General features: G+C 46.3%; 1 long non-coding RNA gene across 1 annotated transcript in view; it reads right to left on the bottom strand.

Annotated features, from left to right (window-relative positions):
• Window positions 1-14253, bottom strand: part of LOC147113004 (uncharacterized) — a 459408-nt gene that overhangs the window by 193729 nt on the left and 251426 nt on the right. The window contains exon 4 of the long non-coding RNA XR_015079613.1: window positions 4924-5100. This is a non-coding gene — a long non-coding RNA (uncharacterized LOC147113004). The remainder of the gene's footprint in view (window positions 1-4923; window positions 5101-14253) is intronic.

The raw sequence follows: 14253 nt of genomic DNA on the forward strand, positions 1-14253 counted from the left end.
TAGCCAAAGGGTATTTTCCTCCATATATGACAGCCAGTGAAATAGTAACACTATTTATTGGTTGTTACTTTTCCTGCTTTAAGAAAATAATTGCTGTCTGACAATGTCCATCTTAAGAGTGCAGACTATGTACAATATCGTCACTCAGAAGAGTTGCACAAGTACTTCGCACAGTGGCTTTGTCCTGTTGGATAGACTGCTTTGAAATGCTGTTAGAATTTGAACAAGTGGGTAAGACAATTGCAGGAAGCAGCAAAGTACCAAGCATCAGTCTGCAAATTTAATTGTGTTTACGTCCTCTCCCCTCCCATTATACTGTTAAATGCACATCACTTACTTTATGGAATTAACATTTGGAATTAGTTCCTAAAAGGCACAGATCAAAAGTTTGTAAAGGCTAAGCCTCAGCCCTATGCGGGGTTGTAAACACTAAATTTAATTTTTTTTACGAAAGGACGACAAAGCACAAAGTACAATACCACCGGCGTACCGTGGCTGCAGTGTGTGACCATCTACAAAATGCACTGCAGCAACTCGCCAAGTCTTCTTCGGCAGCACCTCCCAAACCCGCGAACTCTACCACCTAGAAGGACAAGGCGCATGGGAACAACATCACCGCCAAGTCACACACCATCCTGACTTGGGAGTATATCGCCGTTCCTTCATCGTCATGGGATCAAATTCCTGGAACTCCCTACCTAACAGCACTTTGGGAGTACCTTCACCACACGAACTGCAGCAGTTCAAGAAGGCGGCTCACCACCACCTTCTCAAGGGAAATTAGGGATGGGCAATAAATGCTGGCCTTGCCGGCGATGTCCACATCCCAGGAACAAATTAAAAAAACAATTGCAGGGAAACAATTCTCCTTTTTGGTAAACCAGGTGTCTGACAGAGACATGAACCCATCAACATACTGAGGAGTCTCCAAACCAAACAACTGAGAAATCCACACAAAGTAGAGCTTCTGTTTACATGATAGAGAGAGCACACTATCTTCCTGTAGGGACACACCAAGGCCAGAGAGATGAGGTGCAGGTTGGCAAGAGAAAAGGCTTAGGGCGCTCCAAGTATTTGTATAGCTTAACCCGCTGAAACTGTGCAGCTCATCAACCCAGGACACTGCTGCCGTTTATCTGTCTAGGGACACTCCACATGGTTAGGTTGGCCACCTGCTGCCTTTTCAAAGCTAAAGAGCCAGAAAAATAGGAGCCACGTGGTAATTCTTTCCGTCTTATTGCTGCAGACATTAGGGGCTGGATTTTGTCAATGGGGACGTGATGGAGGCGGGACTCCCACTTTTTGGGTTGTAGTCCCGCCTCCACCGACTTGTGGCCAACCCACGCTATTTTCCCTTGATTGACCTTGTTAAGCCTGCCCAGCGGGTTCAGCAGGTCAATTAAGGGACACCTGGTTACTGGTGACGTCAGTGATTGACGTTTCATCTGTCAAGAGCTTTTGACAGATGAAAAATCAGCGTTTGACAGCTCTGTGAAGCTGTCAAACACTGACAATCTGTCTTCTAACTTGAGTCCTTCTACTCAGACTCAGTTAGAGATCTCTCCAGACCAGAAAGCAGAGGCTGCAGATTTTGACATTTCAGCGGCCATTCTGCTTTCTGTGCCTGTGAGCTGAGGGCCTCCCGAGACCTGAAGGAAGGAAGCCTGCAGGAGAAAGTAAAGGTAAGTAAAACTTATTAAAACACGTTACACTTACCTCACACACTTACCTCTGCAAACATGCACCCATCACTCACCTGCACAACGGACATCTCAACCCCTCCAACCCCTTCAGACCGACGGTCTGCCTCGCTAACTTGGCGTGGTGCGGAGCCGTCGGGAAGCCCACACTTCAGGGCTAAAAATAGGGATTAGGCAAAAAACTGCCTGTTAACTACAGGAAACTTTTTTTTATCCGGCACGGACGGGACCGACGTGGTGCCGGTTCATCAAAAATTCCGGATAACCGAAAGCTATAGTAAAAGATACGGAGCTGAGAGCTCCGTATAAAGCAACAAACCCTGTTGCTTAGCAACAGGTTCAGAACAATGGCCACAAGTTGCAAGCGTATCTGTAGCTTAGCAACAGCTGCAGCCACACCCTTGCACAGCAACAGATGGAGGAAGGCAAGTAATAAAAGTTACCTGAACCTACTCCTGAATTTTGCCGGTTAACCAAGATTTCCGGTTATTTAGGTGCCGGTAAATTGAAAGTTTCCTGTACCTGTTAACAGGCAGTTAATTGGCACTAATCCCCTTCCCGCCTTGGGGAGGCGGCTCCCAGCACAGGTCGGATACCCGCCTCCTGGGACATTGGCACGGAGGCGGGTTGGGGGCGTGATGGATTCGTGCCCCCCGATTCTGCAATTTTCCCACCGCTCCCGCTTCCAAACCCACCTCCACAGAGCTTGGAAATTCGAGCCCTAGGAGTGCTGAAGGATTCTGCTACAGGTGGTGTTACATCCAGTTTGTTCATTGGAAGGGGCCTGAAAATGTTGCATGCTTAAGAGTTGTGTGTGCTAAAGTACCATGATGCACATGCCAGCTAACATTAGATGAATCCAAAATGATGCCATGAACATACAACCAATAAGCTAGCTTAACTTATACTAGTTCTACTCTAAAATTAACATTAGTTACAAAGTAAAACCATTAACCATGTTCTCTTTTCCTCCACACCTCTCCTGAAGATAGTGGCCTAGAAATTGGAGCCTTGAGCGCCGGCCATTAAAGCAGGTTTTGAAGAAAGAATGGCGGCCGCCTCGCTTCCGCCCACTTCCGGCGCAGAACGCGGCGGCCGCCATACTGGACGGGTCGGCAGCGCTGCCGTTGCCTACGCTTGCCTCAAATATTTTAACGATCAAGAGCGTGACGTTAATTGGCGTGCAACGCCGAATTGACGCACGCTGAGCGATTTTGGACATCGCCGCTCCTTTTACCGCCCTCTCCAAAGCACGCCTGTGCGTGCAGCCGTTGCCAGCGTGTAGATCCAGGAGAAAGCGGCGGAGATCTCAAGATCACTGAGAGTCTTCAATAACTATGCAGAGTAAGTGCAGCCCCACCGACCCCAGGCTCTGTGACAGGTTTGCATTCTTAACTGAGCACTGTTGCAATAATTTTGGCATTGTTTGTACTCGATGGTGTAATCAGGAATTTGATGACACATGTAGCATGAGCTCTCATAACTTCAAGTACTTGGAACCTCAAACTGCTAGAACGAGTCCACCCAAATTGCAGTCATTTAATCGGTTAATGATGACTTTTTTTGATTAATAATTGTACTTGACAAATTGGCCGGCTAAATATTTGAGAGCATCAGCAGTCGAATTAAACATAGAATTCAGCTAAACTGCAGGTTGCATTCTTTAAAACCTGACAGCTCAGTGTATTTTTAGGCTCTGATTTATCTCACATACCCTCTCTGTCAACCTACAAGACAGGAGAGACATAACCAGCAACATTCCACTTCACTTTCCTAAATCGCGATTTCCTGATAACACCGCACAGATAGTTTAGACCCGACCTTTCGGCCTCCTGCTGATCGTGTCGCCTGAAAGAGCGCATTACACGGTAAGTTTGGCACGGCGCTCATTTAAAACAGCAGGCAGTACCAAAATGACGGTGATGCCTGCGCTCCTTTTACCCGCGGGGGTTAACCTCGGTCTGCGCTGGCACCGCCCGTTTTCAGGCTTTAGCGGATTTCTAGGCCAGTATCGCAGCGCGGTGTACAGTTTAACTGACTACCTCCAGTGCATCACTGAAACAGCCATTCTTCACATGGAAGCCTTGATATTATTCAAGGGCTATTCACCTTGGGGGCAGACCCAAATCCACACTTTCAAGCAGGGTTCGCAAGATTGCAATCAGGAAAGGAAATTCTGGCTGATTTCTTCCCTTCCCTAGTTTGGAATGTCAACTAAATCCAACCAACTCAGCGCAGTCCATGAACTCAACCCTGAACCTTCTTCGACTGCATGGCCCAGTATTTTTGAGCCATCAATAGGATTAAGCAACAAACAGCAAGAGACCACGTAATCTGATTCTAGTGCTGTTTGTTGAAGGAGGAATGTTGGTCAAGGCAACTGAAAGCTCCCTGCTCTTCTACGAGTAGTCCCAAGAGACAGTTAACATCCACATGAGTCAGTTCAACGTCTGCTTCAAAGGACAACACCTCCAACAATGCAGGGCTCCCTCAGTACTGCACTGGACCGTTAGCCTAGATTGTGCACATAAATCCTGGAGTGGAGCTTAAAACAATAAACTCTTGATTCAGAGGCAAGAGTGCTCCCAACTGGCATTCTTTGGTAGGGTTTGGGCTCTTCCTAATAATTTCCTAGATATTGAGTTCCCAATCTCTGCTGAGATATTTGGTGGACGTGGCCAGAGTAGTTCCTGGAAGATGCCTTTCTGTCGGGCAATGATACAGAGGGAGATTAAAAGAAAAAGAAAATCTTACAGAAATATGACAGGAGTCAAAGTTATTGGGTGGTGAAACAGAAAGTTGACAATTTTAGGAACTTGCTTTAAGGAGCAGCAAAATCCAAATCGGAACAAATTCATTCATCATGAGGTAGCCAATAGCCTCTTGTCAATTAATAAGTTACGGGGTTTTACTACCTCCAGCAATAAAGTAGCAGCACCAATACAAATCCCAGGTTGCAGTAAATTGTAGAATCAAAGGATAGATGGGTGCCCGGGTGAACGTACACGGATCTCAGCCTAGTTATCCAGATGTGCTGATGGTTCAAGTTGGTGCCAGATCACGTTTCAGAAGCCAGGCCTTAGCTGTCAAAGAAAGCTTACAGTGGTGAGGGAAACTTTGCTCCAGACACCGGCTGGGTGGAGCCAGTCAGTAGGGGAGAAATTCTACCAGAAACCCAATGTAACACAGGGAGTAGTGATGGAGACACAGGGACTACACTGACCTTCTTTGAAAGGAGAATGATGGTATGGAGATGGACCTGGTTCACTTCTACCAACAGCGCATCATCTAGGTGACAGACAGGATGGGTATTGGTGGTCATCAGAAACAACGAGCATCGGGACCCGAAGAGCAAAATTTATCGATGCATCTTCAGAGTTGTGGGTGGAGGCTTCCACGTCTAGGTTAAAAACAAGAACAGGTTAAAAACACTGACCATGCTCTGTTTTCTGAGAAAGAAAGTTATGAAATCTCAAATCCACCCACACTAGCTTGAGAAAATCTTCTGAACCACACCACAGCAAGCCAATTTCCAAGTGCAGGCTATGGGAACATAGGTATGTGGAAGAGTACCATGCAGTGTGCTGCAAATACTGACAGATGCTGAAACACAGCAACACCTGCACAACAGTGCGGATGCAAAAAAACAGAAACCGCTGTAGCTACAAAACAGTACTGAAAACATTAATAGTTTCGCACTCTGGCTGAAATAATGCTTCAGACCTAAAAAAGATTAGGATGTTATCTGAAGTCAAAATGAAAAAAACAATTTTTAAATGCCTGACTGATGGAAAACGACTAAACAAAACAAATTCAAAGCCACACACAATATCAACCACGGCAACTTGCATTTATATAGTGCCTTTGACATAGTAAAACAACCTCCAAGGCCCTTCACAGCAACGATATCAAACAAACAAAATTTGACACTGGCCCACATAAAAAACTATTAGAACAGGTGACCAAAAGCTTGGTCAAAGAGGTAGGTTTTAAGGAGCATCTTAAAGGAGGAGAGAGAGGTGCAGAGGTGGAGAAGTTTAGCGAGGGAATTCCAGAGCTTAGGGCCTGGCTGCTGAAGGTACGGCCGTCATTGCTGGGGCAAAGCAAATCAGGGTGCACAAGAGATCAGAATTGGAGGAGCGCAGAGATCTTGGAGGGTTGTTGGGCTGGATGAGGTTACACAGATAGGGAGGGCGAGGCCATGGAGGGATTTGAACATAAGGATGAGAATTTTAAATTTGAGGCATTGCTGGACCAGTAGCCAAGCACAGGGGTGATGGGTGAACAGGGTGATGGGTCAAAGGTAGCTATTCACAGTGGCAGAAGATGGGTGGTGGTGGTCCACAAGGATCAGTGCTGGGACTACTGCTGTTCACAATTTATATTAACGATTTAGACTTTGGAATCAAAAACACAATTTCTAAATTTGCGGATTACATCAAATTGGGGGGGGGTTAGTCAATACTGAGGAGGACTTGCAGAATGGGCATATAATTGGCAAATGAAGTTGAACACAGATAAATGTGAGGTATTACATTTTGGTAGGAAGAATAAGGAGGTCACTTATTACTCGAAGGGTGCGAGTCTAGGTGGGGTAGAGGAACAAAGGGATCTCGGAGTACAAATACACAAATCACGAAAAGTTGCGACACAGGTTAGCAAAGCCATAAAAAAGCAAACCAAGCACTAGGGTTTATTTCTAGAGGGATAGAATTGAAAAGTAGGGAAGTTATGCTAAATCTGTGTCGAACCTTGGTTAGGCCACATTTAGAGTACTGCGTACAGTTCTGGTCGCCATATCATAAAAAGGATATAGAGGCACTGGAGAGGGTGCAGAGAAAATTTAGGAGGATGATAGCAGAAATGCGAGGGTATACATATCAGGAAAGGATGAACAGACTGGGTCTCTTTTCTCTTGAAAAAAGAAGGCTGAGGGGTGACCCAGTCTTTAAAATTATGAAAAATGTTGATAGAGTGGATACAGAGAGAATGTTTCCACTTGTGGGGAAGAGCATAACTAGAGGCCATCAATATAAGATAGTCACCAAGAACTCCAATAGGGAATTCAGAAAAAACTTCTTTACCCAAAGGGTGATGAGAATGTGGAACTCGCTACCACAGGGAGTGGTTGAAGCGAATAGTATCGATGCATTTAAGGGGAGGCTAGACAAGAATATGAGGGAGAAGGGAATGGAGGGTTATGCTGATAGATTTAGATGAGAAAAGACGGGAGGAGGCTTGAGTGGAGCATAAACACCAGCATGGACTGGTTGGGCCGAATGGCCTGTTTATGTGCCGTATATCCTATGTAATCCTATGTGATCATATGTAACAGGACTTGATGCGAGTTAGGATATGACAGCGGAGTTTTGGATGAGCTCAGGTTTACGGAGGGTGAAAGATGGGAGGCCGGCCAGGAGACCATTGGAATAGTCAAATCTGAAGGTAACAAAAGCATGGATGAGGGTTTCAGCATCAGATGGGCTGAGACAGGAGCAGAGACGGGTGATATTACGGAGGTGGAAGTAGGCGGTCTTGGTGATGGAGCGAACATACGAACATACGAATTAGGAGCAGGAGTAGGCCACTCGGCCCTTCGACCTGCTCCGCCATTCAATAAGATCATAGCTGATCTGATTACTCCATATTCCCGCCTACCCCCGATAGCTTTTCACCCCCCTTGCTTACCAAGAATCTATCTACCTCTGCCTTAAAAATATTCAAAGACTCTGCTTCCACCGTCCTCTGAGGAAGAGAGTTCCAAAGACTCACGACCCTCTGTGAGAAAAAAATTCTCCTCATCTCTGTCTTAAATGGGCGACCCCTTATTTTTAAACAGTGACCCCTAGTTCTAGATTCTCCTACAAGAGGAAACATCCTCTCTACATCCACCCTGTCCAGACCCCTCAGGATCTTTTATGTTTCAATCAAGTCACCTCTTATTCTTCTAAACTCCAGCGGATACAAGCCTAGCCTGTCCAACCTTTCCTCATAAGACAACCCGCCCATTCAAGGTATTAGTCTGGTAAACCTTCTCTGAACTGCTTCCAATGCATTTACATCCTTCCTTAAATAAGGAGACCAATACTGTACACAGTACTCCAGATGTGGTCTCACCAATGCCCTGTATAACTGAAGCATAACCTCCCTACTTTTGTATTCAAATCCCGTCGCAATAAACAATAACATTCTATTAGCTTTCCTAATTACTTGCTGTACCTGCATAGTAACCTTTTGTGATTCATGCACTAGGACACCCAGATCCCTCTGCATCTCAGAGCTCTGCAATCTCTCACCATTTAGATTATATGCTTCTTTTTTATTCTTCCTGCCAAAATGGACAACTTCATATTTTCCCACATTATACTCCATTTGCCAGATCTTTACCCACTCACTTAAGTTATCTATATCCCTTTGTAGCCTCCTAATGTCCTCTTCACAATTTATTTTCCTACCTATCTTTGTGTCATCAGCAAATTTAGCAACCATACTTTAGATGCCTTCATCCAAGTCAATTATATAAATTGTAAAAAGTTAAGGCCCCAGCACTGATCCCTGTGGCACACCACTCGTTACATCTTGCCAATCAGAAAATGGCCCATTTATGCCTACTCTCTGTTTCCTGTTAGCTAGCCAATCTTCTATCCATGCCAATATGTTACCCCCTACACCATGAGCTTTTATTTTCCACAATAACCTTTGATGTGGCACCTTATCAAATGCCTTCTGGAAATCTAAGTACAGTACATCCACCGGTTCCCCTTCATCCACAGCACATGTTACTTCCTAAATTGGTTAAACATGATTTCCCTTGCACAAAACCATGTTGACTCTGCCTGATTACTTTGAACTTTTCTAAATGCCCTGCTGATGTGCCTTCAATAACCACAAAACTAGAAGTTATACTTTAACAAGTTGGCTTTTAATCACTAAGATCAGAGCTAACATCTCAACACACTGACTGGCTCGCAGGAATGAGTCATACAGATCCTGGGATCTTTATGTAAGAGAAGTCAGGGGCGGAGCCAAGAGCCAAGACCTGGAACATTCCAGGTTAGTCAGGAAAGAGGAAGTGAAATTATACACCGTGTGGGGGAGGGTAATATACATGAGTGCAAAACGAATACAGGCAAGCCAAACACATTTCATTACATTCACCCCTTCTTTAGATTTAGTCCATCGGGGTGATGTTTCTTAAAAGTTGGTATAAGTGAGTCTGTCAGGAGATTTTGCGGTTCTCAGTGATCGGCGCAAAGCCGGTTGGGGTGCCTCTAGGGGAGTGGATTCTGGTTCCTCCGCTGTCCGGGCCTCCGCAGTGTCTTCCAGGTTATCTGCAGTGTCCTCCAGGTTAAAGTTGGGTATTGATACCTCTGGGCGTCCTGTCTCTTTTTGGTGTAGGTCTTCCTCGGGTAGTCTCTCATCGTTCTCTCCGCTCACCGAGGGAGCGAGGTCTTTTATGGAAACAGTGTCCTCTCGCCCGTCAGAGTATTCGATATAGGCATACTGAGGGTTTGCATGGAGGAGCTGTACCTTTTCCACAAGGGGGTCCGTTTTATGGCCTCTCACGTGCTTCCGCAATAGTACTGTCCCCGGAGACGTCAGCCACGCGGGTAGAGATATGCCCGAGGTGGATTTCCGGGGGAAAACGAACATCTTTTCGTGAGGGGTAGCGTTAGTGGCTGTACATAACAGAGACCTTATGCAGTGGAGCACGTCTGGGAGGACTTCCTGCCAGCGGGAGGTCGGAAGGCCTTTTGACTTTAAGGCTAATGTGACAGCCTTCCAAACAGTAGCATTCTCCCTTTCCACTTGCCCATTACCCCGGGGGTTGTAGCTAGTGGTTCTGCTAGTGGCTATCCCCTTTGAGAGCAAGAACTGGTGCAGTTCGTCACTCATAAATGACGTCCCCCTATCGCTGTGTATGTAGTTCGGCATGCCAAACATGCAGAATAGATTACCGAGACACTTGATGACCGTGGCACTGGTCATGTCTGGGCAGGGAATGGCGAAGGGGAAGCGGGAATATTCATCGATGATATTGAGGAAGTATACGTTACGGTCGGCAGAGGGAAGGGGTCCCTTGAAGTCCAGACTTAGGCGCTCGAATGGCTGTGTGGCTTTGATAAGGTGTGCACGGTCAGGCCTGTAGAAACGAGGCTTGCATTCCGCACAGATGCGGCAGGCTCTGGTCATTGCCCTGACCTCCTCGATGGAGTGGGGCAGATTGCGGGACTTTATAAAATGGTATAGTCGGGTGACCCCTGGGTGACAGAGGTCGTTGTGGAGACCCTGTAATTTGTCCGTATGAATGCTGGCACACATTCCCCGCGATAGGGCGTCTGGGGGTTCATTAAGAGCTCCCGGCCTGTACATAATATCATAGTCGAACGTGGATAGTTCGATCCTCCACCTGAGTATTTTGTCATTCTTGATTTTCCCCCTTTGTTTGTTATTAAACATGAAAGCCACCGACCGCTGGTCGGTGAGCAGGGTGAAACGTTTGCCGGCTAGGTAGTGTCTCCAGTGCCGCACTGCCTCCACTATAGCCTGTGCCTCCTTCTTGACAGAAGAGTGCCTGATTTCAGGTCCCTGAAGGGTTCGGGAGAAGAAGGCCACAGGTCTCCCAGCCTGGTTGAGGGTCGCAGCTAAAGCAAAGTCTGACGCATCGCTTTCGACTTGAAAGGGAATGCTTTCGTCCACTGCACACAGTGCAGCCCTTTCAATGTCCTGTTTGATACTGGTGAAAGCCTCCCGAGCTTCAGCTGATAGTGGGAAGGACGTCGATTTAATGAGGGGTCGGGCCTAATCAGAGTAATTGGGCACCCATTGGGCATAATACGAAAAAAATCCCAGGCACCTTTTTAAAGCTTTGGGATTGTGTGGCAGGGGCAGTTCCTTTAGGGGGCGTAATCGGTCAGGGTCCGGTCCAATTACCCCATCTTCCACCACACAGCCGAGGATACAGAGACGGGTTGTGTTGAAGACACATTTGTCTTCGTTGTAGGTTAGATTCAGCTTTAGGGCAGTTTTTAAAAATCTCGCAAGATTTAGATCGTGGTCTTGCTGGTTGTGCCCGCAGATAGTGACATTGTCCAGATAGGGGTAGGTAGCTTGTAGTTTATTCTCGTCAACCATGCGGTCCATCTCACGTTGGAAGACCGAGACCCCATTTGTTACCCCGAAGGGCACTCTGAGAAAATGGTAGAGGCGTCCGTTCGCCTCAAAGGCGGTGTATGGGCGGTCCTCCGTTCTAATGGGGAGCTGGTGATACGCGGATTTGAGGTCGATAGTCGAGAAGACTCGGTATTGCGCGATCTGGTTGACCATTTCTGATATGCGGGGTAAAGGGTAGGCGTCCAGCTGGGTATAAATATTAACAGTCTGGCTGTAGTCAATTACCATCCGTTTCTTTTCGCTATTTTTAACTATGACTACTTGGGCACGCCACGGACTGGTACTGCATTCAATAATGCCTTCCCGCAGGAGTCTGTCCACTTCCGCCTTGATAAAGTGTCTGTCTTCCAGACTGTACCGTCTACTTTTGGTCGCTATGGGCCTACAGTTCAGAGCGAGATTAGCGAATAAAGAGGGCGGGCTGATTTTTAAGGTTGATAGGCCACAGACTGTGAGTGGCGGCTGGGACCCGCCATATGCTAGCGTGACACTTTCGTGGTGGCACTGGAAGTCCAGGCCCAAGATTACATTAACACAGAGTTCTGGCATCACGAGGAATTTAAAATCCTTGTAGTCCGTGCCTTTTACAGTCAGTGTTACCACACAGTAGCCCAAAATGTCCGAAGTGTGGGGCTTAGCAGCCATAGCAATTCTGCTCCGTGTAGGGGTTACCGTTAATGAGTGCTGCCGTACCAGGCTAGGGTGGATAAAACTCTCGGTACTCCCACAGTCAATTAAACATTTCGTTAAATTCCCGTTTACCTGTATGTCCATCATGGATTTTGTCAACGGGTGTGGCCTGGATTGATCCACCGTGATCGAAGCCACTGTTGGGCCCTGGGCGGCCGTTGAGTCGGGAAAAGATGGCGGATCCCAAGGTGGCGGCCCGCACGGCACGCACGAGGCGGTGACGGAGTTGGAAATCGGATTCTCCCTGCAGACTTTGCTAAAATGCCCCTTTTTCTTACATTTGAAGCATGTAGCGTCCTTTGCTGGGCATCGTTGTCTGGGGTGCTTGGCCTGGCCGCAGAAGTAGCATTTCGGGCCTCGAGACATTGCCGCTGTAGTAGGACTCCTGGGTGAACTTCTGTGTGGGGACTCCGGTGGCGCAGAGCTGGTCTGAGACCTGGATGGGGAAGATGGCTGATTCCAAGATGGCGGCCCGCTCGGCGCGCACGAGGCGGTGAGGGCCGCATGGCCGGAAGAATAAGAGTCAGAGTTTTTCTGGGCCACGTCCAGCGATCGCGCAGTGGCCACTGCCTTTTTTAAGTCCAGGACCTGCTTCTCCAGCAGTCTCTGCCGGATATAATTCGATTTGAGGCCCGTGATGAAGGAATCGCAGACCAATTCGGCAGAGTACACGTTGGCCGTCACGGCCTTGCAGTTACAGTCCCGGACCAAGTCCTTCAGGCCCTGTAAGAAATCGTCCATTGATTCCTCAGGTCGCTGCCTGCGTGTAGCCAGCAGATGTCTGGCGTACACTTCGTTTACTGGCCTCTGGTATTGGGCCTTCAGGATAGTGATGGCCTCCGTGTAAGAGGTGGCGTCCCAGATGAACGAATAAATCCGATGATTAACGCGAGTAGTCAGTAGACTCAGTTTATCTACCTCGCTAGCGGATGAGGCCCTCGTGAAGAGTTCGAAGCATTTGAGCCAGTGTCCAAATTGATTTGATGCTTCAGCAGAATGTGGATCCAAGTCCAGACGCTCTGGTTTTAGGAGTCGATCCATCCTAGTATTCTTTAGTGATTAAAATTGATGTGCCTTCAATAACCACAAAACTAGAAGTTATACTTTAACAAGTTGGCTTTTAATCACTAAGATCAGAGCTAACATCTCAGCACACTGACTGGCTCGCAGGAATGAGTCATACAGATCCTGGGATCTTTATGTAAGAGAAGTCAGGGGCGGAGCCAAGAGCCAAGACCTGGAACATTCCAGGTTAGTCAGGAAAGAGGAAGTGAAGCTATACACCGTGTGGGGGAGGGTAATATACATGAGTGCAAAACGAATACAGGCAAGCCAAACACATTTCATTACATTTAGCAACCATACTTTAGATCCCTTCATCCAAGTCAATTACATAAATTGTAAAAAGTTAAGGCCCCAGCACTGACCACTGTGGCACACCACTCGTTACATCTTGCCAATCAGAAAATGACCCATTTATGCCTACTCTCTGTTTCCTGTTAGCTAGCCAATCTTCTATCCATGCCAATATGTTACCCCCTACACCATGAGCTTTTATTTTCCACAATAACCTTTGATGTGGCACCTTATCAAATGCCTTCTGGAAATCTAAGTACAGTACATCCACCAGTTCCCCTTTATCCACAGCACATGTTACTTCCTAAATTGGTTAAACATGATTTCCCTTGCACAAAACCATGTTGACTCTGCCTGATTACTTTGAACTTTTCTAAATGCCCTGCTATACCTATAACGTCTTTAATAATTGCTTCTAACATCTTCCCTCTGACAGATGTTAAGCTAACTGGCCTGTAGTTTCCTGCTTTCTGTCTCCCTCCCTTTTTGAATAAAGGAGTTACATTCACTATTTTCCAATCTAATGGAACCTTCCCTGAATCTAGGGAATTTTGGAAAATTAAAACCAACGCATCAACTATCTCACTAGCCACTTCTTTTAAGACCCTAGGATGAAGTCCATCAGGACCCGGGGACTTGTCAGCCCGCAGCGCCAACAATTTGCTCAGTACCACTTCCCTGGTGATTATAATTTTCTTGAGTTCCTCCCTCCCTTCCATTTCCTGATTTACAGCTATTTCTGGGATGTTACTTGTATCCTCTATAGTGAAGACCGATGCAAAATACCTGTTCAATTCAACTGCCATCTCCTTATTTTCCATTATTAATTCCCCAGACTCACTTTTTATAGGACCAATGCTCACTTTATTAACTCTTTTCTTTTTAAAATATCTATAGAAACTCTTACTATCTGTTTTTATATTTCTAGCTAGCTTTCTCTCGTATTCTAATTTTTCTCTCCTTATTAATCTTTTAGTCATTCTTTGCTGTTTTTTATATTCTGTCCAATCTTCTGACCTGCCGCCCATCTTTGCGCAATTATATGTTTTTTCTTTAAGTTTAATACTAGCTTTAACTTTTTTAGTTAACCACGGATGGTGGGTCCTCCCCTTGGAATTTTTCTTTCTTGTTGGAATGTATATATTCTGTGTATTTTGAAATATCCCCTTAAATGTCTGCCACTGCAACTCTATTGACCTATCCCTTAACCTAATTTGCCAGTTCATTTTAGCTAGCTCTGCTTTCACGCCCTCATAATTGCCCTTATTTAAGTTTAAAACACTAGTCTTGGACCCACTCTTCTCTCTCTCAAACTGAATATAAAATTCAATCA

The sequence above is a fragment of the Somniosus microcephalus genome, chromosome 9, assembly GCF_052327205.1.
Source record: "Somniosus microcephalus isolate GS21.2 chromosome 9, FLI_Smic_1.0, whole genome shotgun sequence".
In the NCBI taxonomy this organism is placed as follows: Eukaryota; Metazoa; Chordata; class Chondrichthyes; order Squaliformes; family Somniosidae; genus Somniosus; species Somniosus microcephalus.